We start from the raw sequence: 23,871 nt of genomic DNA, 5'->3' as shown, positions 1-23,871 counted from the left end.
GCAAGGGAAAAACAACAAATAACATACAAGGGAATCCCCATAAGGTTAACAGCTGATCTTTCAGCAGAAACTCTGCAAGCCAGAAGGGAGTGGCAGCACACATTGAAAGTGATGAAGAGGAAAAACCTACAACCAAGATTACTCTACCCAGCAAGGATCTCATTCAGATTTGACAGAGAAATTAAAACCTTTACAGACAAGCAAAAGCTAAGAGAATTCGGCACCACCAAACCAGCTTTACAACAAATGCTAAAGGAACTTCTCTAGGCAGAAAACACAACAGAAGGAAAACACCTACAATAACAAACCCAAAACAATTAAGCAAATGGTAATAGGAACATACATATTGATAATTACCTTAAATGTAAATGGATTAAATGCTCCAACCAAAAGACATAGACTGGCTGAATGGATCCAAAAACAAGACCTGTATATATGCTGTCTACAAGAGACCCACTTCAGACCTAGGAACACATACAAACTGAAAGTCAGGGGATGGAAAAAGATATTCCATGCAAATGGAAATCAAAAGAAAGCTGGAGTAACAATTCTCATATCAGACAAAATACACTTTAAAACAAAGACTATTACAAGAGACAAAGAAGGACACTATATAATGATCAAGGGATGAATCCAAGAAGAAGATATAACAATTGTAAATATTTATGCACCCAACATAGGAGCACCTCAATACATAAGGCAAATACTAACAGCCATAAAAGGGGAAATCGACAGTAACACAATCATAGTAGTGGACTTTAACACCCCACTTTCACCAGTGGACAGACCATCCAAAATGAAAATAAATAAGGAAACACAATCTTTAAATGATACATTAAACAAGATGGACTTAATTGATATTTATAGGACATTCCGTCCAGAAACAACAGAATACACTTTCTTCTCAAGTGCTCATGGAACATTCTCCAGGATAGATCATATCTTAGGTCACAAATCAAACCTTGGTAAATTTAAGAACATTGAAATCGTATCAAGTATCTTTTCCAACCACAATGCTGTGAGAGTAGATATCAATTACAGGAAAAAAATACAAACACATGGAGGCTAAACAATACACTACTAAATAACCAAGAGATCACTGAAGAAATCAAAGAGGAAATCAAAATATACCTAGAAACAAATGACAATGAAAACACGACGACCCAAACCTATGGGATGCAGCAAAAGCAGTTCTAAGAGGGAAGTTTATAGCAATACAATCCTACCTCGAAACAAGAAACATCTCAAATAAACAACCTAACCTTACACCTAAAGCAATTAGAGAAAGAAGAACAAAAATTCCCCAAAGTTAGCAGAAGGAAATAAATCATAAAGATCAGAGCAGAAATAAATGAAATAGAAATGAAGGAAACGATAGCAAAGATCAGTAAAACTAAAAGCTGGTTCTTTGAAAAGATAAACAAAATTGATAAACCATTAGCCAGACTCATCAAGAAAAAAAGGGAGAAGACTCAAATCAATAGAATTAGAAATGAAAAAGGAGAAGTAACAACTGACACTGCAGAAATACAAAGGATCATGAGAGATTACTACAAGAAACTATATGGCAATAAAATGGATAACCTGGAAGAAATGGACAGATTCTTGGAAATGCACAACCTTCTGAGCCTGAACCAGCAAGAAATAGAAAATATGAACAGACCAATGACAAACACTGAAGTTGAAACTGTGATTAAAACTCTTCCAACAAACAAAAGTCCAGGACCAGATGGCTTCACAGGTGAATTCTATCAAACATTTAGAGAAGAGCTAACGCCTATCCTTCTCAGACTCTTCCAAAATATAGCAGAGGGAGGAACACTCCCAAACTCATTCTGTGTGGCCACCATCACCCTGATACCAAAACCAGACAAAGATGTCACAAAAAAGATAACTACAGGCCAATATCACTGATGAACATAGATGCAAAAATCCTCAACAAAATACTAGTAAACAGAATCCAACAGCATATTAAAAGAATCATACACCATGATCAAGTGGGGTTTATCCCAGGGATGCAAGGATTCTTCAATATACACAAATCAATCAATGTGATACACCATATTAACAAATTGAAGGAGAAGCACCATATGATCATCTCAATAGATGCAGAGAAAGGTTTCAACAAAATTCAACACCCATTTATGATAAAAACCCTCCAGAAAGTAGGCATAGAGGGAACTTACCTCAACATAATAAAGGCCATATATGACAAACCCACAGAAAACATCGTCCTCAATGGTGAAAAACTGAAACCATTTCCACTAAGATCAGGAACAAGACAAGGTTGCCCACTCTCACCACTATTTTTCAACATAGTTTTGGAAGTTTTAGCCACAGCAATCAGAGAAGAAAAAGAAATAAGAGGAATCCAAATCGGAAAAGAAGAAATAAAGCTGTCACTGTTTGCAGATGACGTGACACTATACATAGAGAATCCTAAAGATGCTACCAGAAAACTACTAGAGCTAATCAATGAATTTGGTAAAGTAGCAGGATACAAAATTAATGCACAGATATCTCTCGCATTCCTATACACTAATGATGAAAAATCTGAAAGTGAAATTAAGAAAACACTCCCATTTACCATTGCAACAAAAAGAATAAAATATCTAGGAATAAACCTACCTAACACTCAAAAGACCTGTATGCAGAAAACTATAAGACACTGATGAAAGAAATTAAAGATGATACCAACAGATGGAGAGATATACCATGTCCTTGGATTGGAAGAATCAGCATTGTGAAAATGACTCTACTACCCAAAGCAATCTACAGATTCAATGCATCCCTATCAAACTACCAATGGTATTTTTCACAGAACTAGAACAAGAAATTTCACAATTTGTGTGGAAACACAAAAGATGCCAAATGGCCAAAGCAATCTTGAGAAAGAAAAACGGAGCTGGAGGAATCAGGCTCCTGGACTTCACAGTATACTACAAAGCTAGAGTAATCAAGACAGTATGGTACTGGCACAAAAACAGAAATATAGATCAATGGAACAGGATAGAAAGCCCAGAGATAAACCCATGCACATACGGTCACCTTATCTTTGATAAAGGAGGCAAGAATATACAGTGGAGAAAAGGCAGCCTCTTCAATAAGTGGTGCTGAGAGAACTGGACAGCTACATGTAAAAGAACACTCCCTAACACCATACACAAAAATAAACGCAAAGTGGATTAAAGACCTAAGTGTAAAGCCAGACACTATCAAACTCTTAGAGGAAAACATAGGCAGAACAGTCTATGACATAAATCACAGCAAGGTCCTTTTTGACCTACCTCCTAGAGAAATGGAAATAAAAACAAAAATAAACAAATGGGACCTAATGAAACTTAAAAGCTCTTGCACAGCAAAGGAAACCATAAACAAGACCAAAAGACAACCCTCAGAATGGGAGAAAATATTTGCAAAAGAAGCAACTGACAAAGGATTAATCTCCAAAATTTACAAGCAGCTCATGCAGGTCAATATCAGAAAAACAAACAACCCAATCCAAAAATGGGCAGAAGACCTAGATAGACATTTCTCCAAAGAAGATATACAGATTGCCAACAAACACATGAAAGAATGCTCAACATCATTAATCATTAGAGAAATGCAAATCAAAACCACAATGAGATATCACCTCACACCAGTCAGAATGGCCATCATCAAAAAATCTACAAACAATAAATGCTGGAGAGGGTGTGGAGAAAAGGGAGCCCTCTTGCACTGTTGGTGGGAATGTAAATTGATACAGCCACTGGGGAGAACAGTATGTAGGTTCCTTAAAAAACTAATAATAGAACTACCATACGACCCAGCAATCCCACTACTGGGCATATACCCTGAGAAAACCATAATTCAAAAAGAGTCATGTACCACAATGTTCATTGCAGCTCTATTTATAATAGCGAGGACATGGAAACAAGCTAAGAAGCTAAGTGTCCATCAACAGATGAATGGATAAAGAAGATGTGGCGCATATATACAATGGAATATTACTCAGCCCTAAAAAGAAACAACATTGAGTTATTTGTAGTGAGGTGGGTGGACCTAGAGTCTGTTATACAGAGTGAAGTAAGTCAGAAAGAGAAAAACCAATACTGTATGCCAACACATATCTATGGAATCTAAAAAAAAAAAAAAAAGAAAGGTCATGAGGAACCTATGGGCAAGACAGGAGTAAAAACGCAGACCTACTAGAAAATAGACTTGAGGATACGGGGAGGGGGGAAGGGTAACCTGGGACAAAGTGAGAGAGTGGCGTGGACATATATACACTACCAAATGTAAAATAGATAGCTAGTGGGAAGCAGCCGCATAGCACAGGGAGATCAGCTTGGTGCTTTGTGACCACCTAGAGGGGTGGGAGAGGGAGGGTGGGAGGGAGGGAGATCCAAGGGGGAAAAGATATGGGGATATATGTATATGTATATCTGATTCACTTTGTTATATAGCAGAAACTAACACACCATTGTAAAGCAATTATACTCCAATAAAGATGTTAAAAAAAAAAGATATAATGCCTTATAGATTGAGCATATATTGTACAAAATAATTGTGCAGAATTACTTTGGCTAATTTGGCTTCTATATTAACACTGCGACCACTGTGCCTGAATGACCTTGAGTTTAAGAAAATTAGGAGCTTTAGTAATTAGTTGGTAGGCCCCATATCACATTAAGAGGTTCTATTAAAACCATGAAAAATAAATAAAATGTCAGTCTCTATACTTACAAACCCAGGTCACGTCACTTAATTACACTGCTAGGCTATCATAACATTTTCAGAAAAGAAAAGAAAAAATCTTTTGAGCAAATCTGTCTTCAGGTTGTCAGTCAATATTTTTATTTCAAAGGGATAAATGCTTGCTGTAATCATTGTGTGATCTCTGCCTATATTAGATAACATTCTTCTTTCTTTTGAATAAGAAAACTCTTGGCTTATTGAGTTTTCTATGTAATAAATGATTCAAAGTCTTGGAAAGCACCTCATTGATTTTTGTTGAGTGAGGTTACTGGTTTAAACTTTGGAATGTAAGATTATTGTTGATGTTTAAGTGTTGAAATAGTCACTGTGAGGAAAGTTGAGGACAATTAAATGAAATTCTAATTGAAATTTAGGATGAATTGGTATTTACACAAGATATCAGTAATTCAGAGATAAATATAACAGACCATTTGTATCGTGATTTTTTTCTCAGCCATATCGAAAAGAAGCATTTGCAATAAGAAGGCATTGATTTTTGTCTGTAAAGCGCTCTTCCCCAAATCATAGCAACTCCAAGATAAAAAGAAAATAAAGCCAAATCTTAAAGTATTTTTCATAAAGGGAGCAAGTATTCTTTTTTAGTTATCCAACTCCAACAGAATTAGATTTTGTGTAAAGATGTCAAAGAATTTTCCAGGTGTAAAATATTTTAGATAGCTATAAAACAATAAAGTGGCAAATGAAAAATGAGACAAAATGAATTTATACATAAAATAGTTTATCATCAGTTATGCTAGCTGATATCTTAAAAATAGTATGTGATGTAATATATGATTTAGCTGCAAGTATGTGTGGCAATAAATTCAAGTCTAGAGTTATCCTTCAGTCATACAAAATATTGAACACAGCATATCATTTTAAAATGATGTGTAGTGCACCATGTAGAGAGCAAAATGACAATCTACGATAATACTTTCTGACCCCAGCTCTCTGACAAAGAGACAATTTAACTTGTTTATTGACAAGGTAGATTATTATAGATTAGAGTGGTTCACAAAAGATGGCAGCTCCTATTCTTCTGCAGTAGTCCGACTGAGCTGTTCTTGAAAACCCTTCATCCACGGAGCTCAAACCATTACTAGTAGGTACTCTTATGTCTAAACATTTGTCTTTTAACTTTTTATTTGCAAAGAATTTGGAATCTTAATTAGTATTCATCATTTATTCCTAGGAGACATTCTAGCATATTCAAGTCATTTAAAAATGAGTCTCTAAGGCCTGGGAACTCTGATTAACCCCTCAGGAAAAACTCTGTTAGGCCACTTGGCCTCCAAAGCTCAACTCTGTCATTGCACAATTGACTCATATTTATGTCTTAAGTAAGGGGAACACATCAGTTAGCCTTTTCAGAACATTTTATTTTGTGAAGGTTGCTTTACCTCCGTTTGTTTCTGTCCTTCATGATTATAAATAAGAATATCACTGATTTTCGTCATTCCACTTGCTTTACAGAAGGCTTGATCTAATTCCTGTATTGTTTTGTTTTTCCAGAAAAGATCTATGTATATCAAATATAATTAAACACTTCTTTGTTATTACAAACAGTTTGAAGAAAGGGTTTCATTGTGCTTAGGGGATATTGTGTTTTCTTAGAAATCCAAACCCTTTGAATTCTCTTCATATGTTCCTGTGGAATATTTAGCAACTGAAATCTCCTTTATTTTAAGTGTCATGAACAACAGATGGTGCCCCTAAAAAGACTAGTTTCATAGTCAAGTCATTTTGCAATAGCAACATCCTTGAATTGTATTCGAAGTAAACTTAGTGCTTGTGAGTATAGATCAGAAAACCAAATGAATCAGAAGACAGGAATGGAAGCTAATAAATAATAAATCTTACATTTAAATAATTTTATTGGTGTCTTAAATATAAAATCCTGGTCAGAATTATAGTGGTGGAATTTTGATATCTGTAAATTCATCCCCTGTCCACACACTTTGAGACCTGAACGGAAGCTTCCTGTGTGACTTCTTAAGGTAGATATGTCTTTAAGATCCTTGTGTGAATTTCCCTTAACTATGCACCGTTGGCTCTCCTGGATCTCAGGCTACCAGCCCACACTGCGGATTTTGGACTTGCCAACCTCCATAATGATGCGAGCCAATTCCTTGTAAGAAATCTCTTTCTATGTTCACATCCTGTTGGTTCTGTTTCTTGGGAGAACCCCAACTAATACAAATTGATTCCTAGTTTGATTTAGAATATGATGGATTATGAAATATAGAGAGCAGGGAGTAGCAAAAATGTAGTGAGGAGATTGTGGCTTTACTCTAGATCTGCAACTAACCACCTGTGTGATTCTGGGTGAGCCTCAATGGATTTGAAGCTTTTCCTGTACCAAAATGAGGAAATTCAAACAGATAAACTCTTATATCCTTTCCAGCTTTAACATAGATGACTATATCCCAGGATGTTCTTGGCCTTAGAGAGGCCTGTAGTTTCTCTGGTACTTCTTTCATCACTACCATCGTATCAAGAACTACAGGAAAAAATGCACAAAATGGGGGCATTTGTTGAACATAAAGGAATGAATATCTGTTATTAATGAATTTATGTAAAATGGCAAGGCCTATTCATCTTACCCCATACTCAATCAAAATCAAAATAATTAAGTACTCCATTCACAGAACAATCAAATTCTTACTACAAGCAATTTCTTGTCCATGTTAGACATTTTGTTTTAATACCATTGATAGAGAGTTTAATAATTCTAAAAGAAAAAAGGACAAGACAATAAGTAAACCAACCTTCAAGAATGATGTCTCCCAGAAATGTGAGTTGAGACTCCATGAGGCATCAAATAGAATGTTAATGGAAGATGTGGCTCTAATTGCTGCTGTATCAGTGCCTTAGGCATTTCCTGATTCTTATTACATGTTTTACTGAATGGTTTTGTTAAGTGATTTCTTTCTTTTGCTTTCTTTCCCACCTTCCTTTTGGATCTTGCTTTTAAAAATCCCAATATTTTTTTCTGTTAACTTTTCTTATTTTGTTCTCATTGTTCCTAGATACTCTTTTATAATGAAATGGAAATTAAGTTTTTAATTAGCTATGTACTTTTTATCTACACATCAGCTATTGTCATCAACACTATCATGTTCACTACCTTTACAGATTTTTGTGCATTTGCTGTGTGCTACTTTTGTAGACACCAAGTAGTTTATGGAGAAGATGCAATTTATGAGGATTTTAAGATGAATATAGAGAACAAGTAAATGAAGAATTATATTAAAATGAAGCAGGTTTTCCAGTTAAAAAGATTGTATGTTTTCCTTTATCATAGTTATGTAGGTGTTTAACACAAGTTTCAAAATGCAGATTTAAAAACCATTGCTACATTTTATGAGTTATCATTAAATTATTCTCAGACTATTGGCTGTACACTGTGCTCTTGGTCTAAAGGAATATAATTTGGTGGTCCAAATTGGTATAGTAAGTTCTGTCCCAGTTCTTTTATAGTGTTTTGTGCATTTGCATTTGCCACCAGCTATGCAAATCTCTGTCTAGAGTAACTGTTCATTCCTGTAGGACCCACTTATAGCCTCCCAGGGTCACCAGTAGTGGCCCCACGTGGTCTGCTTGTTAGGTCTTTTTGAGGCCTTTCCTCCTAGAGAAACTATACGTCATCTGTGATTGTTCAGTAGTGAGATTTGGGTCTTGCATGCACTCAAACATGTTCCTCCATTCTGCAACGTACAAAACCAAAAAAAAAAAACTACCCTTAAGTTTCTCGCTCTCACAATCAATTTAGTAAACGTTCTTCAGGAACCTGATGACATCGATTCACAAAAGAGATAAGTCCTTATCATTATATTTTCTGATTTCAGTAGTTTTTTGTCCCTCCACAACCTTGACTATCTTTCTGGTGACCAGAAGTTATAGAACTGCTATTTGTTTTTCCAGCATAAACTTTCCTTTTGATAGTGGCCCTAAGGCTAGAGACCAAAATCTGAGCATAATGTAGCACCAGAATTCACCTTAACACTTTGCTTTACTTTGATTTTAGCTATTGCAGACAAAAATAACCAAAGGGATTGTATATTTAGCTTGTTTGTCATGACTTTGCATTTTTTTATGTGTTCAGTGAACCAACTGCTTGCGTGTTGGGTCTATCATTTCTAAATTCCACTGGTGACTTTCACCTCTGTAAGTGATGGCGCAACTGCTGTTTCATGCTACAGGTAACTTGGGAGCTATCTCAGCAGTAAAGATTCATCAGTCCTTGCCCCCTCATCCTTTTCCCAAATAATGATTTCACCATGCTTTAGTGAGTCAGAATTGTTCTAGAGAATGCCACTTCTGATGCAACTAAATTGTCCAAATTGATGCAGAAAAACATGTGACAAAATTCATCCTTTATTCATAATAGAATGAACTCCCAACAAACCAAAAAGGATATTTCTTCAATATGAAGACATGTAAAAAAAAAATAACTCGCACCCCTCTCCCCCAACCCTGCAATTAACTTCATACTTAATGGTCAAAGACTGAATGCTTTTCCTGTAAGATAGGGTGAGATTGTTTACTCATATATCCAGTCAACATTTCTGATATAGTATTTTCCATTTCTAGCATTTTTTTTTAACAGCTTGAAACTGATTGCTGAAATTCTCTCTCTTCATGCATGTTGTCCACATTTTCCCCTGGAGCTGTTAGCATTTTATTAAAGTCCCTGTCTAATAATTCCAACCTTTGAGCCATCTCTGGGTCTTCTATAGAGAGATACTTTTCTATCCTGATCACAGGCCACATGTTCATGCTTCTTTGTGTGTCTCATAATGTTTGATTGCATAGAGGCGATTGTGCATAAAAGGATACTAGACACTGAAGTTAATATTTACCTCCTAAAAGAGCATGCTACTTCTTTGGCCACACTGCTAGAGTGGCAGCTAAGTTAATGTGGTCATCTGTTGTTGTTGAGCTGATCTGTTACTAATTAATTTTTTTTAGCTTTTGTTTGATTCAGTTCACCCCTGGCTTCAACATCTTAGGGTAGGATCAGGACTTTTCCTTCAATAATGTTTGGAGACAAAGCACTGGCAAGATTCCAGAAATTCCTTAGTGCTTTATAGGTGAGCCACCAGCTTTCCAAACTCTTGATGATTTTTTTCTCCTTTATATTCTGACTACCAGCTTTCTGAGTTGCTGGAGAATTATCTTTGTACCAGGTGAAGAACTATGGGAAATGGTTGGCATATGGGTTCAGATGCACTCTGTGGCTGGGGCTCCTTTGAATTTGCGTGTATAATTCCATGTGGCATTCCTCCTTAAACACATCTGTTTACATTTGTCCTCATTCTTGACACTATGCCTGGGATAAAAGCAGCTGTGGTCTCTTTTCTCCTAAGAAGGGCTTTTTCATTTCTTGAATTAATTCATTTACGTTTCTTTGTATCCTTATCCTCAGATTTCTTTTTTTTTTTAAAATTTTTATTGGAGTATAGTTCATTTACAATGTTAGTTTCAGGTGTACAGCAAAGTGAATACATATACATATATGTATACATATACATATATCCACTCTTTTTTTTAGATTCTTTTCCCATATAGGCCATTACAGAGTACTGAGTAGAGTTCCCTGTGCTATACAGCAGGTTCTTACTAGTTATCTATTTTATATATAGCAGTGTGTCTATGTCAATCCCAATCTCCCAATTTATCCCTCCCCCCGCTTATCCCCTGGTAACCATAAGTTTGTTTTCTACATCCATGACTCTACTTCTGTTTTGTAAATAAATTCATTTGTACTCTTTTTTTTAGATTCCACAAATAAGCGATATCATATGATATTTGTCCTTCTGTGTCTGACTTACTTCACTCAGTATGACAATCTCTAGGTCCATCCATGTTGCTGCAAATGGCATTATTTTGTTCTTTTTTATGGCCGAGTAATATTCCATTGTATATACATACCACATCTTCTTTATCCATTTCTCTGTTGATGGACATTTAGGTTGCTTCCATGTCCTGGCTATTGTAAATAGTGCTGCAATGAGCATTGGGGTGCATGTATCTTTTTGAATTATGGTTTTCTCCAGGTGTATGCCCAGGAGTGGGATTGCTGGGTCATATGGTAGTTCTATTTTTAGTTTTTTAAGGAACCTCCATACTGTTCTCCATAGTGGCTGTACCAATTTACATTCCCACTGAAAGTGCAGGAGGGTTCCCTTTTCTCCACACCCTTTCCAGCATTTATTGTTTATAGATTTTTTTCATGGTGGCCATTCTGACCTGTGTAAGGTGATACCTCATTGTAGTTTTGATTTGCATTTCTCTAATAATTAGTGATGTTGAGCATCTTTTCATGTGCCACATTCAGATTTCTGATTCACTTAAAATTTTTGATTTTGCAGCTTATTTGGTTTGCTTTGGTTGTTAGGATGAGAGGATGGACTCTTTCAACTTTCTATAGTCTAACCAGACCTAATTTACTTATGTTCTCTCTCATCTTTCTATCTGGAGGAATGTGCATCAGACACTGTTATTTGTGTATTTCAGGGAGGAATTAAAGATCCTGTGACTGCTATATGGCTGATTTACTGTTTAAATAATTACCAGTTCTCCCAAATGTTATTTTTGTTCACATCTTTTCAGTAATTAATTCATCAGCCAGGCTTTTGTGACTCAGGGGTGGCCTGGGAGACTACAGTTTTTCTACAAACAAAAGGCAGGCAGAGGACCTGGGGTGGGGGTCTGTCCCGGGAAGACCCCATAGGGTGTTGCTCAGTTACACTTGTACTTTCTGTTGCTTTTAATTAATACATAATGGTTCATGCTAGTCATACTTTTTTCTTATTTTTAATATACTATTATTTCACTTGCTAATTATCTTTGCATTTGCATCACTTTGCAATTTGTTTAATTTTTGCATCCTTTTGTTTTGAGAAACATTTCCACATGCTTAGATGTCTAACGTTTTTTTTTCTTTTGGTCACATTTTCTTAAGTGTGATTCTTATAAACAATGTGTGGTTGTATTTTGTTTAAGGTTCATTACTGGAGACTTTGTCTTTAACCCATTTTTACTTATAGCCATAATTGAGTGTTTTAGCTGCTGTTTCCATATTGTTTTACGTTTTCTATTTTTGCTTCACTTTTTGCCTCCATCCCACCACTGCTCCTCCTCCTTCTTTTTCTTCTTCTCTTTCATCTGTCTTTTGCTATGTGGACAACTTTTTTATTGTTGCTATGTTTGTTTCTCTTCGAATTATTTTCAAATTTTACATTGTTTTACATTTTACTAGTTTTTAATCTTTAATTTTAAAATATGCCTGACCCTATATTTTTATAATTGTTTAGGTTAAAAAAATGAAGCACTATTGCTTGACTGCTCAACTATAAAAGATGAATAACGCTAAGTATGTATATGACTTGGTCACAAGTTACAATAGCCATTTGATCTCAATAGTTCTTATAATTAGTACCAATTTTTCACAATTCCCACAGTAGTTGGCCTATAGTGTTAATTTTCAGCATTGTTAAGAGTTTCATCTTTTTCTGAATTTTCATAGCTATTTCTTTTGGAAACTGCACAAGGCTGATTCATGCATTACTAGCCAGGTGCCATCTTTCTGAATTTGCCTCTATTAAAATGTCTAATGGTGGTTGACAAAATGTAGAAAAGCTATTGGTTTTTATTTATCTTTTATTTAGCTAATTTACTGAACTGCCTCATTAATTAAAATGAGTTTTCGATTGATTATAATTATCTGATTATACAATTATATCATCTGGAAATAATGAAAATTTTGTATTCAGTTTTCCAGACTTACTTTTTCTAAATTATCTCTTCTGTCTTGTTTCACTGTTAGGTATGATTTGGCTGTTGGTTCAAAATACACAGTTGCTTTAGCAATCACTGCATTGTTTATAAATGTTCACAAACTAACTGTATAATAATCAGTTATTGAATATTTAGATTTTGCTAAATATCCACATTTATAGCTTCCCTATTCTTTTCTTCTTCTCTGATTGAACATTACCATTTCTAGCCATCTGGATTCTTTCTCTTTCAGGATTTCCCTAAATCACTAACCTGGCTCTGAGATAATGTTGTAACGTTTCGTAATACCTCAAGAATTAATATGAACCTAGTATTTTATACTCATTTAGGGTAGCTACATGCTTTCTTCTACTATAGCCTTACCTGACATGTTTCCATACTCTCCCTAAAATGTTTGTCCCACCCTTCTGTTTTATAGGTTGAAGCATATGAAGTTGTCCTTTATGAATAAAGGCATCTGTGGAGAATCCCCCTTACCCTACAAATATGGGTTAATCTAATATAAGCAGTCCTACTACACAGGCTTTTAAAAATAGATTCCTGTGTATTGTGGGTACAGTTGACAAATAACTAACTAGTAGAATCAATACTGGTTCCAGGCCATGGTATTCTTTTGTGCTGGGCATCCTCCCTTGAATGGAGTTAGCCAGCATTGAATGTGATAGTGGTGACTCTGTTTGGATGATGGTTTGACTGCTTCTGAGGCCCAGTCTCGGAAGAAAGCCAGAAGCACCCATTGGGTTCAGGTTCTACAACCCTGTAACTGTCACACCTGTGATTAAGGCTTATTGCTCTTTTAGTTTTGCCCACCCCTGTCCCCCTGTCCCCCAAGTCTCTTCATTGGCTTATTTCCCCCAAGATTTATCTAGTAGAAGCTGCGGTTTAATTCATTATTCCTAAACCTAATCCCTTAGGAAATATGGTTGATTATGTCTAGCTTTCCCCTTCCTCACTAATAGGAGCTAATAGTTGCTTTCTTTTTATTTTTTTTAGATATACATTTTAAGGTAATAACTAGGATTATGACTTATAACATTATACCAGAACATATAAGATTTTTAGAAATTTCATGTAATGTCTGAAACATTTATATTAACATATTTCCATACAAATAACCCAATGAAAGTTTAGTATTAGTTGTTTTGTTTGTTTGTTTTTTTATACTGCATGTTCTTATTAGGCATCAATTTTATACACATCAGTGTATACATGTCAATCCCAATAGCCCAATTCAGCACAACACCATCCCCACCCCACCGCAGTTCTCCCCCCTTGGTGTCCATATGTCCGTTCTCTACATCTGTGTCTCAACCTCTGCCCTGCAAACGGGCTCATCTGTACCATTTTTCTAGGTTCCACATACATGCGTTAATATACGATATTTGTTTTTCTCTTTCTGACTTACTTCACTCTGTATGACAGTCTCTAGATCCATCCACGTCTCAACAAATGACTCAATTTCGTTCCTTTTTATGGCTGAGTAATATTCCATTGTATATATGTACCACATCTTCTTTATCCATTCGTCTGTCATTGGGCATTTAGGTTGCTTCCATGACCTGGCTATTGTAAATAGTGCTGCAATGAACATTGGGGTCCTTTTGAATGTGTCCTTTTGAATTACGGTTTTCTCTGGGTATATGCCCAGAAGTGGGATTGCTGGGTCATATGGTAATTCTATTTTCTGTTTTTTCAGGAACCTCCATATTGTTCTCCATAGTGGCTGTATCAATTTACATTCCCACCAACAGTGCAAGAGGGCTCCCTTTTCTCCACACCCTCTCCAGCATTTGTTGTTTGTAGATTTTCTGATGATGCCCATTCTAACTGGTGTGAGGTGATACCTCATTGTAGTTTTGATTTGCATTTCTCTAATAATTAGTGATGTTGAGCATCTTTTCATGTGCTTCGTGGCCATCTGTATGTCTTCTCTGGAGAAATGTCTATTTAGGTCTTCTGCCCATTTTTGGTTTGGGGTGTTTGTTTCTTTAATATTGAGCTGAATGAGCTGTTTATATATTTTGGAGATTAATCCTTTGTCTGTTGATTCGTTTGCAAATATTTTCTCCCATTCTGAGGGTTGTCTTTTCGTCTTGTTTATGGTTTCCTTTGCTGTGCAAAAGCTTTGAAGTTTCATTAGGTCCCATTTGTTTATTTTTGTTTTTATTTCCATTACTCTAGGAGGTGGATCAAAAAAGATCTTGCTGTGATTTATGTCAAAGAGTGTTCTTCCTATGTTTTCCTCTAAGAGTTTTATAGTGTCCAGTCTTACATTTAGGTCTCGAATCCATTTTGAGTTTATTTTTGTGTATGGTGTTAGGGAGTATTCTAATTTCATTCTTTTACATGTAGCTGTCCAGTTTTCCCAGCACCACTTATTGAAGAGACTGTCTTTTCTCCATTGTATATCTTTGCCTCCTTTGTCATAGATTAGTTGACCATAGGTGCGTGGGTTTATTTCTGGGCTTTCTATCTTGTTCCATTGATCTATGTTTCTGTTTTTGTGCCAGTACCATATTGTCTTGATTACTGTAGCTTTGTAGTAGAGTCTGAAGTCAGGGAGTCTGATTCCTCCAGCTCCGTTTTTTTCCCTCAAGACTGCTTTGGCTATTCGGGGTCTTTTGTGTCTCCATACAAATTTTAAGATGATTTGTTCTAGTTCCGTAAAAAATGCCATTGGTAATTTGATAGGGATTGCATTGAATCTGTAGATTGCTTTGGGTAGTATAGTCATTTTCACAATGTTGATTCTTCCAATCCAAGAACATGGTATATCTCTCCATCTGTTGGTATCATCTTTAATTTCTTTCATCAGTGTCTTATAGTTTTCTGCATACAGGTCTTTTGTCTCCCTAGGTAGGTTTATTCCTAGGTATTTCATTCTTTTTGTTGCAATGGTAAATGGGAGTGTTTCCATAATTTCTCTTTCAGATTTTTCATCATTAGTGTATAGGAATACAAGAGATTTCTGTGCATTAATTTTGTATCCTGCAACTTTACCATATTCATTGATTAGCTCTAGCAGTTTTCTGGTGGCAGTTTTAGGATTCTCTATGTATTATATCATGTCATCCGCAAACAGTGACAGTTTTACTTCTTCTTTTCCAATTTGTATTCCTTTTATTTCTTTTTCTTCTCTGATTGCCGTGGCTAAGACTTCCAGAACTATGTTGAATAATAGTGGTGAGAGTGGACATCCTTGTCTCGTTCCTGATCTTAGAGGAAATGCTTTCAGTTTTTCACCATTGAGAATGATGTTTGCTGTGGGTTTGTCATATATGGCCTTTATTATGTTGAGTTAGGTTCCCTCTATGCCCACTTTCTGGAGAGTTTTTATCATAAATGGGTGTTGAATTTTGTCAAAAGCTTTTTCTGCATCTATTGAGATGATCATATGGTGTTTCTTCTTCAATTTGTTAATATGGTGTATCACATTGATTGATTTGCATATATTGAAGAATCCTTGCATCCCTGGGATAAATCCCACTTGATCGTGGTGTATGATCCTTTTAACGTGTTGTTGGATTCTGTTTGCTAGTATTTTGTTGAGGATTTTTGCATCTATATTCATCAGTGATATCGGTCTGTAATTTTCTTTCTTTGTAGTGTCTTTGTCTGGTTTTGGTATCAGGGTGATGGTGGCCTCATAGAATGAGTTTGGAAGTGTGCCTTCCTCTGCAATTTTTTGGAAGAGTTTGAGAAGGATAGGTGTTAGCTCTTCTCTAAATGTTTGATAGAATTCACCTGTGAAGCCATCTGGTCCTGGACTTTTGTTTGTTGGAAGATTTTTAATCACAGTTTCAATTTCATTGCTTGTGATTGGTCTGTTCATATTTTCTGTTTCTTCCTGGTTCAGTCTTGGAAGGTTATACCTTTCTAAGAATTTGTCCATTTCTTCCAGGTTGTCCATTTTGTTGGCATAAAGTTGCTTGTAGTAGTCTCTTAGGATGCTTTGTATTTCTGCAGTGTCTGTTGTAACTTCTCCTTTTTCATTTCTAAATTTATTGATTTGAGTCCTCTCCCTCTTTTTCTTGATGAGTCTGGCTAATGGCTTATCAATTTTGTTTATCTTCTCAAAGAACCAGCTTTTAGTTTTATTGATCTTTGCTATTGTTTTCTTTGTTTCTATTTCATTTATTTCTGCTCTGATCTTTATGATTTCTTTCCTTCTGCTAACTTTGGGTTTTGTTTGTTCTTCTTTCTGTAGTTTCTTTAGGTGTAAGGTTAGATTGTTTACTTGAGATTTTTCTTGTTTCTTTAGGTAGGCTTGTATAGCTATAAACTTCCCTCTTAGAACTGCTTTTGCTGCATCCCATAGGTTTTGGGTCGTCGTGTTTTCATTGTCATTTGTCTCTAGGTATTTTTTGATTTCTTCTTTGATTTCTTCAGTGATCTCTTGGTTATTTAGTAACGTATTATTTAGCCTCCATGTGTTTGTCTTTTTTACGTTTTTTTCCCTGTAGTTCATTTCTAATCTCATAGCATTGTGGTCAGAAAAGATGCTTGATATGATTTCAATTTTCTTAAATTTACTGAGGCTTGATTTGTGACCCAAGATGTGATCTATCCTGGAGAATGTTCCGTGCACACTTGAGAAGAACATGTAATCTGCTGTTTTTGGATGGAATGTCCTATAAATATCAATTAAATCTATCTGGTCTATTGTGTCATTTAAAGCTTCTGTTTCCTTATTTATTTTCATTTTGTATGATCTGTCCATTGGTGTAAGTGAGGTGTTAAAGTCCCCCACTATTACTGTGTTACTGTCAATTTCCTCTTTTATGGCTGTTAGCAGTTGCCTTATGTATTGAGGTGCTCCTATGTTGGGTGCATATATATTTATAATTGTTATATCTTCTTCTTGGATTGATCCCTTGGTCATTATGTAGTGTCCTTCTTTGTCTCTTGTAACATTCTTTACTTTAAAGTCTATTTTATCTGATACGAGTATAGCTACTCCAGCTTTCTTTTGATTTCCATTTGCATGGAATATCTTTTTCCATCCCCTCACTTTCAGTCTGTCTGTGTCCCTAGGTCTAAAGTGGGTCTCTTGTAGACAGCATATATATGGGTCTTGTTTTTGTATCCATTCAGCAAGCCTGTGTCTTTTGGTTGGAGCATTTAATCCATTCACGTTTAAGGTAATTATCGATATGTATGTTCCTATGACCATTTTCTTAATTGTTTTGGGTTTGTTTTTGTAGGTCCTTTTCTTCTCTTGTGTTTCCCACTTAGAGAAGTTTCTTTAGCATTTGTTGTAGAGCTGGTTTGGTGGTGCTGAATTCTCTTAGCTTTTGCTTGTCTATAAAGCTTTTGATTTCTCCATCAAATCTAAATGAGATCCTTGCCGGGTAGAGTAATCTTGGTTGTAGGTTCTTCCCTTTCATCACTTTAAGTATATCATGCCACTCCCTTCTGGCTTGTAGAGTTTCTGCTGAGAAATCAGCTGTTAACCTTATGGGAGTTCCCTTGTATGTTATTTGTCGTTTTTCCCTTGCTGCTTTCAATAATTTTTCTTTGTCTTTAATTTTTGCCATTTTGATTACTATGTGTCTCGGCGTGTTTCTCCTTGGGTTTATCCTGTATGGGACTCTCTGCGCTTCCTGGACTTGGGTGGCTATTTCCTTTCCCATGTTAGGGAAGTTTTTGACTATAATCTCTTCAAGTATTTTCTCTGGCCCTTTCTCTCTCTCTTCTCCTTCTGGGACCCCTATAATGCGAATGTTGTTGCGTTTAATGTTGTCCCAGAGGTGTCTTAGGCTGCCTTCATTTCTTTTCATTCTTTTTTCTTTAGTCTGTTCCGCAGCAGTGAATTCCACCATTCTGTCTTCCAGGTCACTTATCCGTTCTTCTGCCTCAGTTATTCTGCTATTGATTCCTTCTAGTGTAGTCTTCATTTCAGTTATTGTATTGGTCATCTCTGTTTGTTTGTTCTTTAATGCTTCTAGGTCTTTGTTAATGATTTCTTGCATCTTCTCAATCTTTGCCTCCATTCTTATTCCGAGGTCCTGGATCATCTTCACTATCATTATTCTGAATTCTTTTTCTGGAAGGTTGCCTATCTCCACTTCATTTAGTTGTTTTTCTGGGGTTTTTTCTTGTTCCTTCATCTGATATATAGCCCTCTGCCTTTTCATCTTGTCTATCTTTCTGTAACTGTGGGTTTTGGTCCACAGGCTGCAGGATTGTAGTTTTTCTTGCTTCTGCTGTCTGTCCTCTGGTGGTTGAGGCTATCTAAGAGGCTTGATGGGAGGCTCTGGTGGTGGGTAGAGCTGACTGTTGCTGTGGCAGACAGAGCTCTGTATCACTTTAATCCACTTTACTGTTGATGGATGGGGCTGGGTTCCCTCCCTGTTGGTTGTTTTGCCTGAGGCAACCCAACACTGGAGCCTACCTGGGCTCTTTGATGGGGTTAATGGCAGACTCTGGGAGGGCTCACGCCAAGGAGCACTTCCCAGAACCTCCACTGCCAGTGTCCTTGTCCCCACGGTGAAACAGAGCCAGCCCCCGCCTCTGCAGGAGACCCCCCAACACCAGCAGGTAGGTCTGGTTCAGTCTCCCCCAGGGTCACTGCTCCTTCCCCTGGGTCCCGATGCGCACACTACTTTGTGTGTGCCCTCCAAGAGTGGGGTCTCTGTTTCCCCCAGTCCTGTCAAAGTCCTGCAATCAATTCCCACTAGGCTTCAAAGTCTGATTCTCTAGGAATTCCTCCTCCCGTTGCCGGACCCCCAGGTTGGGAAGCCTGACGTGGGGCTCAGAAGCTTCACTCCAGTGGGTGGACTTCTGTGGTATAAGTGTTCGCCAGTCTGTGAGTCACCCACCCAGCAGTTATGGGATTTGATTTTACTCTGATTGCGCCCCTCCTACCGTCTCACTGTGGCTTCTCCTCTGTCCTTGGACGTGGGGTATCCTCCTTGGTGAGTTCCAGTGTCTTCCTGTCGATGATTGTCCAGCAGCCAGTTGTGATTCTGGTGCTCTCGCAAGAGGGAGTGAGAGCACGTCCTTCTACTCCGCCATCTTGGTTAATCCTCCAATAGTTTCTTTCTAATAGAAGTCTCTTCTCTCACCAACCTGTTCTTCCTTGTTGGTTAAAAGGAAAGCAGTGTGATAGAGTGGAGTCAGCTGTCACAGGAAGTCCAATTTCTATTCTCTAATTCCAACTCAATTTCTCACTTTTGGGGAAACCTTTGGCAAAAGCCAGCAGAAGATAAATGGGGTAAGGAAGTATGTTATAAAGGAATACCTTTATAAAGGAAAATCAAGGACATAATAATAGAGCATTTAAGTGAGGATAAATGGATAAATGTAAGGGCCCAGTAGAAGAAAGGAAGTCTTGGGGGCTTCCCTGGTGGCACAGTGGTTAAGAATCTGCCTGCCAGTGCAGGGGACATGGGTTCAAGTCCTGGTCCGGGAAGATCCCACACTCCGTGGAGCAACTAAGCCCGTGCGCCACAGCTACTGAGCCTGTACTCTAGAGCCCATGAGCCACAACTACTGAGCTCAAGTGCCACAATTACTGAAGCCCATGCACCTAGAGCCCATGCTCTGCAACAAGAGAAGCCACCACAATGAGAAGCCTGTGCACCGCAACGAAGAGTAGCCCCTGCTCGCCACAGCTAGAGAAAGCCCCTGTGCAGCAACAAATACCCAATGCAGCCAAATAAAAGTTACCTTGCTAAAAAAAAAAAAAAAAGGAAGGAAGTCTTACTCTTTCCACAGATCGCAGACGCAATATTAATTTTAGGAATTAATTTTGGATTTCTGTTGCATTACCTGAGTTAAATAATACCCAATGCTAAATTCTTTACTTCTTTTATTGATTATTTAATTTTACAGAAATCAGAGTTAGAAACTTGGAAGCTGCTACTCTGAACCTAATTCTGGGCCATGAAGAAGACTTGGCTATTGAATTGGAAGTTCTAGAACTTGAGGCAGAAGGACTGCTGCCCTCTAAGTCCTCATGCAGTTCTGGAAGGGGCACCGCGGACAGAGAGAAGTGTCTTGGTTTTAGGAGGGCAGATTCCAAATGAAAGATAAGATGAGCATACTCCTGTAGCCTGAAAATATAGAAAGCAAAACATCTCCAAAGTTTGAGTGCTATCAGAAACAAATTTCAAAATACAAAAGAAAAGGGTCCATGCGAGTTAAAAGAGATGGAAACAAATGAAGAAAGTGATGCTTCTGTTCACAGAACCTTCTGATGAGATTTAAAACATGTATAAAAGGCGAAGGAGGTGCATAACTAAAGACTCATGAAAAAAATCAGTGTAGTTCCATTAGAAGATTATCAGGGAGGCCAGTAGCTGAAATTTGCAAACAGGGGAAAGAGGGTCAGGGGGCAGAGGGTCAAGGGCTCAGTTTTCTTTGCGAACATGCCTGGTATGCTATCAACTCCTATGCCATGGATGAGAGCTGTTCAAGGAATGTAAAGACCACTTGGTTATGTGCAAGCATATCAGGGTATCACTCTAGGTCCTGTCTTCTACTTTCTTTTCCAAATCAGCTTTCTCTGCCCTATTTTTTTTGGTGTGGCTTAGTTGGATTCTGTCACTCTACTGTAAACCCTTAGATCAGTCCTTTGATAAGGCTGCTATATGGCTTATCCCCTCCTTTGCCCAGAAAGGTTTTTGTTTGTTTTTTTAAAAAAATATTTTGTAGTAAAATTTTCAATCATACAGAAAAGTAGAATTAATACACATATAACTACTACTTGCATATGGATATGATATTGTTTCCTTTTTATATACAGCAAGGGCTAAACTACTTTAAAGTAAATTGTAGATCTGGGAGAATTTGCCTAAACATTGTAGTATACATTTCTAAATTTAAAAAAAGCACATTCTCCTACATAGCCACGTATTCAAATTTCTCCCCATTTTCTCCCAGAATATCTAATTGTATTTTTAAAATCAAGATATAATTAATGACTGTGTATTACATGTATATCTCTTAAATTATATCTCTTAAATTCCTTTTAATTTATAATAGTTCTCCTCCTTCCTCCCTCCACCCTGCCCCAATATTGTCTTTTCCAAGAGAGGCCAATTTTCTTATAGAAAATTTCATATTCTGATTTTGTCAGACTTTTTCTCATGATATTCATTATTCTCTAGTCCCTGTATTTCTTCGTAACTGAAAGTTAGATGTTAAAAGCTTGATTAGGGTTAGTTTAAACATTTTTGGCTGCTATAGGTACATCATATCAGGAGGCACTTGATGTCTAGTTATCTCACCTGGGTATTGATTTTTGGAAATCTCTTGGCTCCTAGAGTTTTCTGTAGATTTCTGTGTTCTGTAGCTTGAGGTCACTTTTGCTCGTCCCTGTCTGTGCCCCAGCTGTTGGAGCTTGGACCCAGGTGTGATGTCATGAGACATGCACATTCTGTCCCCAGCCTGTCACTCTCCTTGGGTAATCCCATCCACTGTTATGAACTCAATAACCAACCCTGAAAAGCCGTTGAATGATTGATTTTCTATAGAAGATAAAATCGGAATGTCATTCAGGGTAGATTAAATTCAGTTTAGCTTAGAGGTGAAAGACTCCGCATTTATTGTACCTAAGCTGCTGTTCTTGTGTTATTTAGCTTACAATTGGAAATGCCTATTAGATGGGGAATGCAGACTAAGGTTTCTTGCTGGCATCTATTTCTGTAGCTAAAGAAAAATGTATACAGTCCAGCTCTCCAGCGTTCCAGCTTCACGAGTCCCTGTTAAAACTGTAGTTTGTAGTAGCTACCTGTCAGCACATTGATCCTCTGCTAGTGATAGCCAAAAGAACAACAGAAACTATGTGGCAAAGAGCACGTGTCTTTTTGATAATTTACAGTATGGTATTAAATAAATAAAAGAGTAAAATGGAAAGTACATCCCCAGCTTTATTCTCTCTGAACTTTCACATCTGTGGCACACATACATTCATGAAAAATCTGCTTGTGATAGCCTCTGACATGTAACTATGGAAAATTAAATTATAGTTACTGAAGATGTATGTTTGCATTTGCAGCTTTACATTGGCAGAGTGGCATAGATGTGCAGGGCAAATATTCTAGCATCACAGGTATAAAGTCAGGAAGGAGAACTTCTTATACTCTGTCAGCCAAAAAAACCCACAGAAGACTGCAAATAAGAAAGGAGTTCATTTAGAGTCTTAAGAATTGCAATTCAGGAGACACAGATTTGAGTAAAACTGAAAATGTTCTGGCGAAGAAAGAGTCAGGGGCTTGTAAAGGCAAAGCCATGAGCTTGTACTCTGAAACAAGGAAAGAAATATTTGTCCTTAAGGGATGGTTGTCATGAGTTGTTTTAGGGTAAGGGTCTGATAAGTATCTTGAGTTTCTGGCAGTTGTTCTGGATGCCTTCATTAGGACAATAAGTGGTCAAAGGTTAAATTCCATCCAGGCTGAGATGTGCATAAGTTACACTTCCTAAATGGCCTCCTGGCTCCGTTCTAGAGCGTACTCTTAGCAATACCAATTCCATATTGATTTTCCTTTCACAACTCCTGTTAATTTACTAAAATGTTGACAAACTTACTTCTCTCAGCATTATAATGTGTGACCCATTGTGTTTTATGCTAAGAATAAAAACTTCACCTATTATTCCCATTCTCTTTTACTCTGATTCTCATTTTGTCTAAATCAGGGCTGGTAAACTTCTTCTGTAAAGAGTAGCATAGTAAATATTTTAGGTAGTATGGGCCACATCGTTACTGTCACAGCTGCTTGACATTGCTGTTGTAGCACTAAAGCAGCCATAGACGATACGTACATGAGTGAGCTTGGCTGTGCTCCAATAAAGCTTTATTTATAGACATTAAAATTTTAATTTCTTTAGTTTTCACAGGTCATTAAACATTATCTTTCTTTGTATTTTTAAAAAGATTTATAATGTGAAAATTATTCTTAGCTCACAGGCCATACGAAAACAAAAATAGGCAGGCTGGATTTGGTCTGTGTAGTTTGCCAACTCTTGGACCGAATCTTTTGTTTTTAATCCCTACCTATTTTTCTCTCCACTTTTTTCCCCCTCCCTTCCTCTTCCTCTCACACACATGTACGATGTTGAACAATTATTATTGTGATTCATAGTAGCAAATATGTTTGGTCTTCTTTTGGTCCCTGGCACATAGCTCCTATGGAATTTCCTACACATCGAAAGTTGTCTTTTATTAAGTTGATGAGGTGACTTTTGGAAGCCCCTAGATAACCTAAGGATGGGGGCTGATTGCCAGGGGAACTAACCATATGATTACAGGCTTATAACTTTTAGTCTCACCCCCTCACTCCTGGGAGGCAAAGGGACTGGAGATTGAATTCAGTCACCAATGGC

Source organism: Eschrichtius robustus, chromosome 5, assembly GCF_028021215.1.
Source record: "Eschrichtius robustus isolate mEscRob2 chromosome 5, mEscRob2.pri, whole genome shotgun sequence".
Lineage (NCBI taxonomy): Eukaryota > Metazoa > Chordata > Mammalia > Artiodactyla > Eschrichtiidae > Eschrichtius > Eschrichtius robustus.
Note: the sequence above shows the minus strand (reverse complement) of the source record.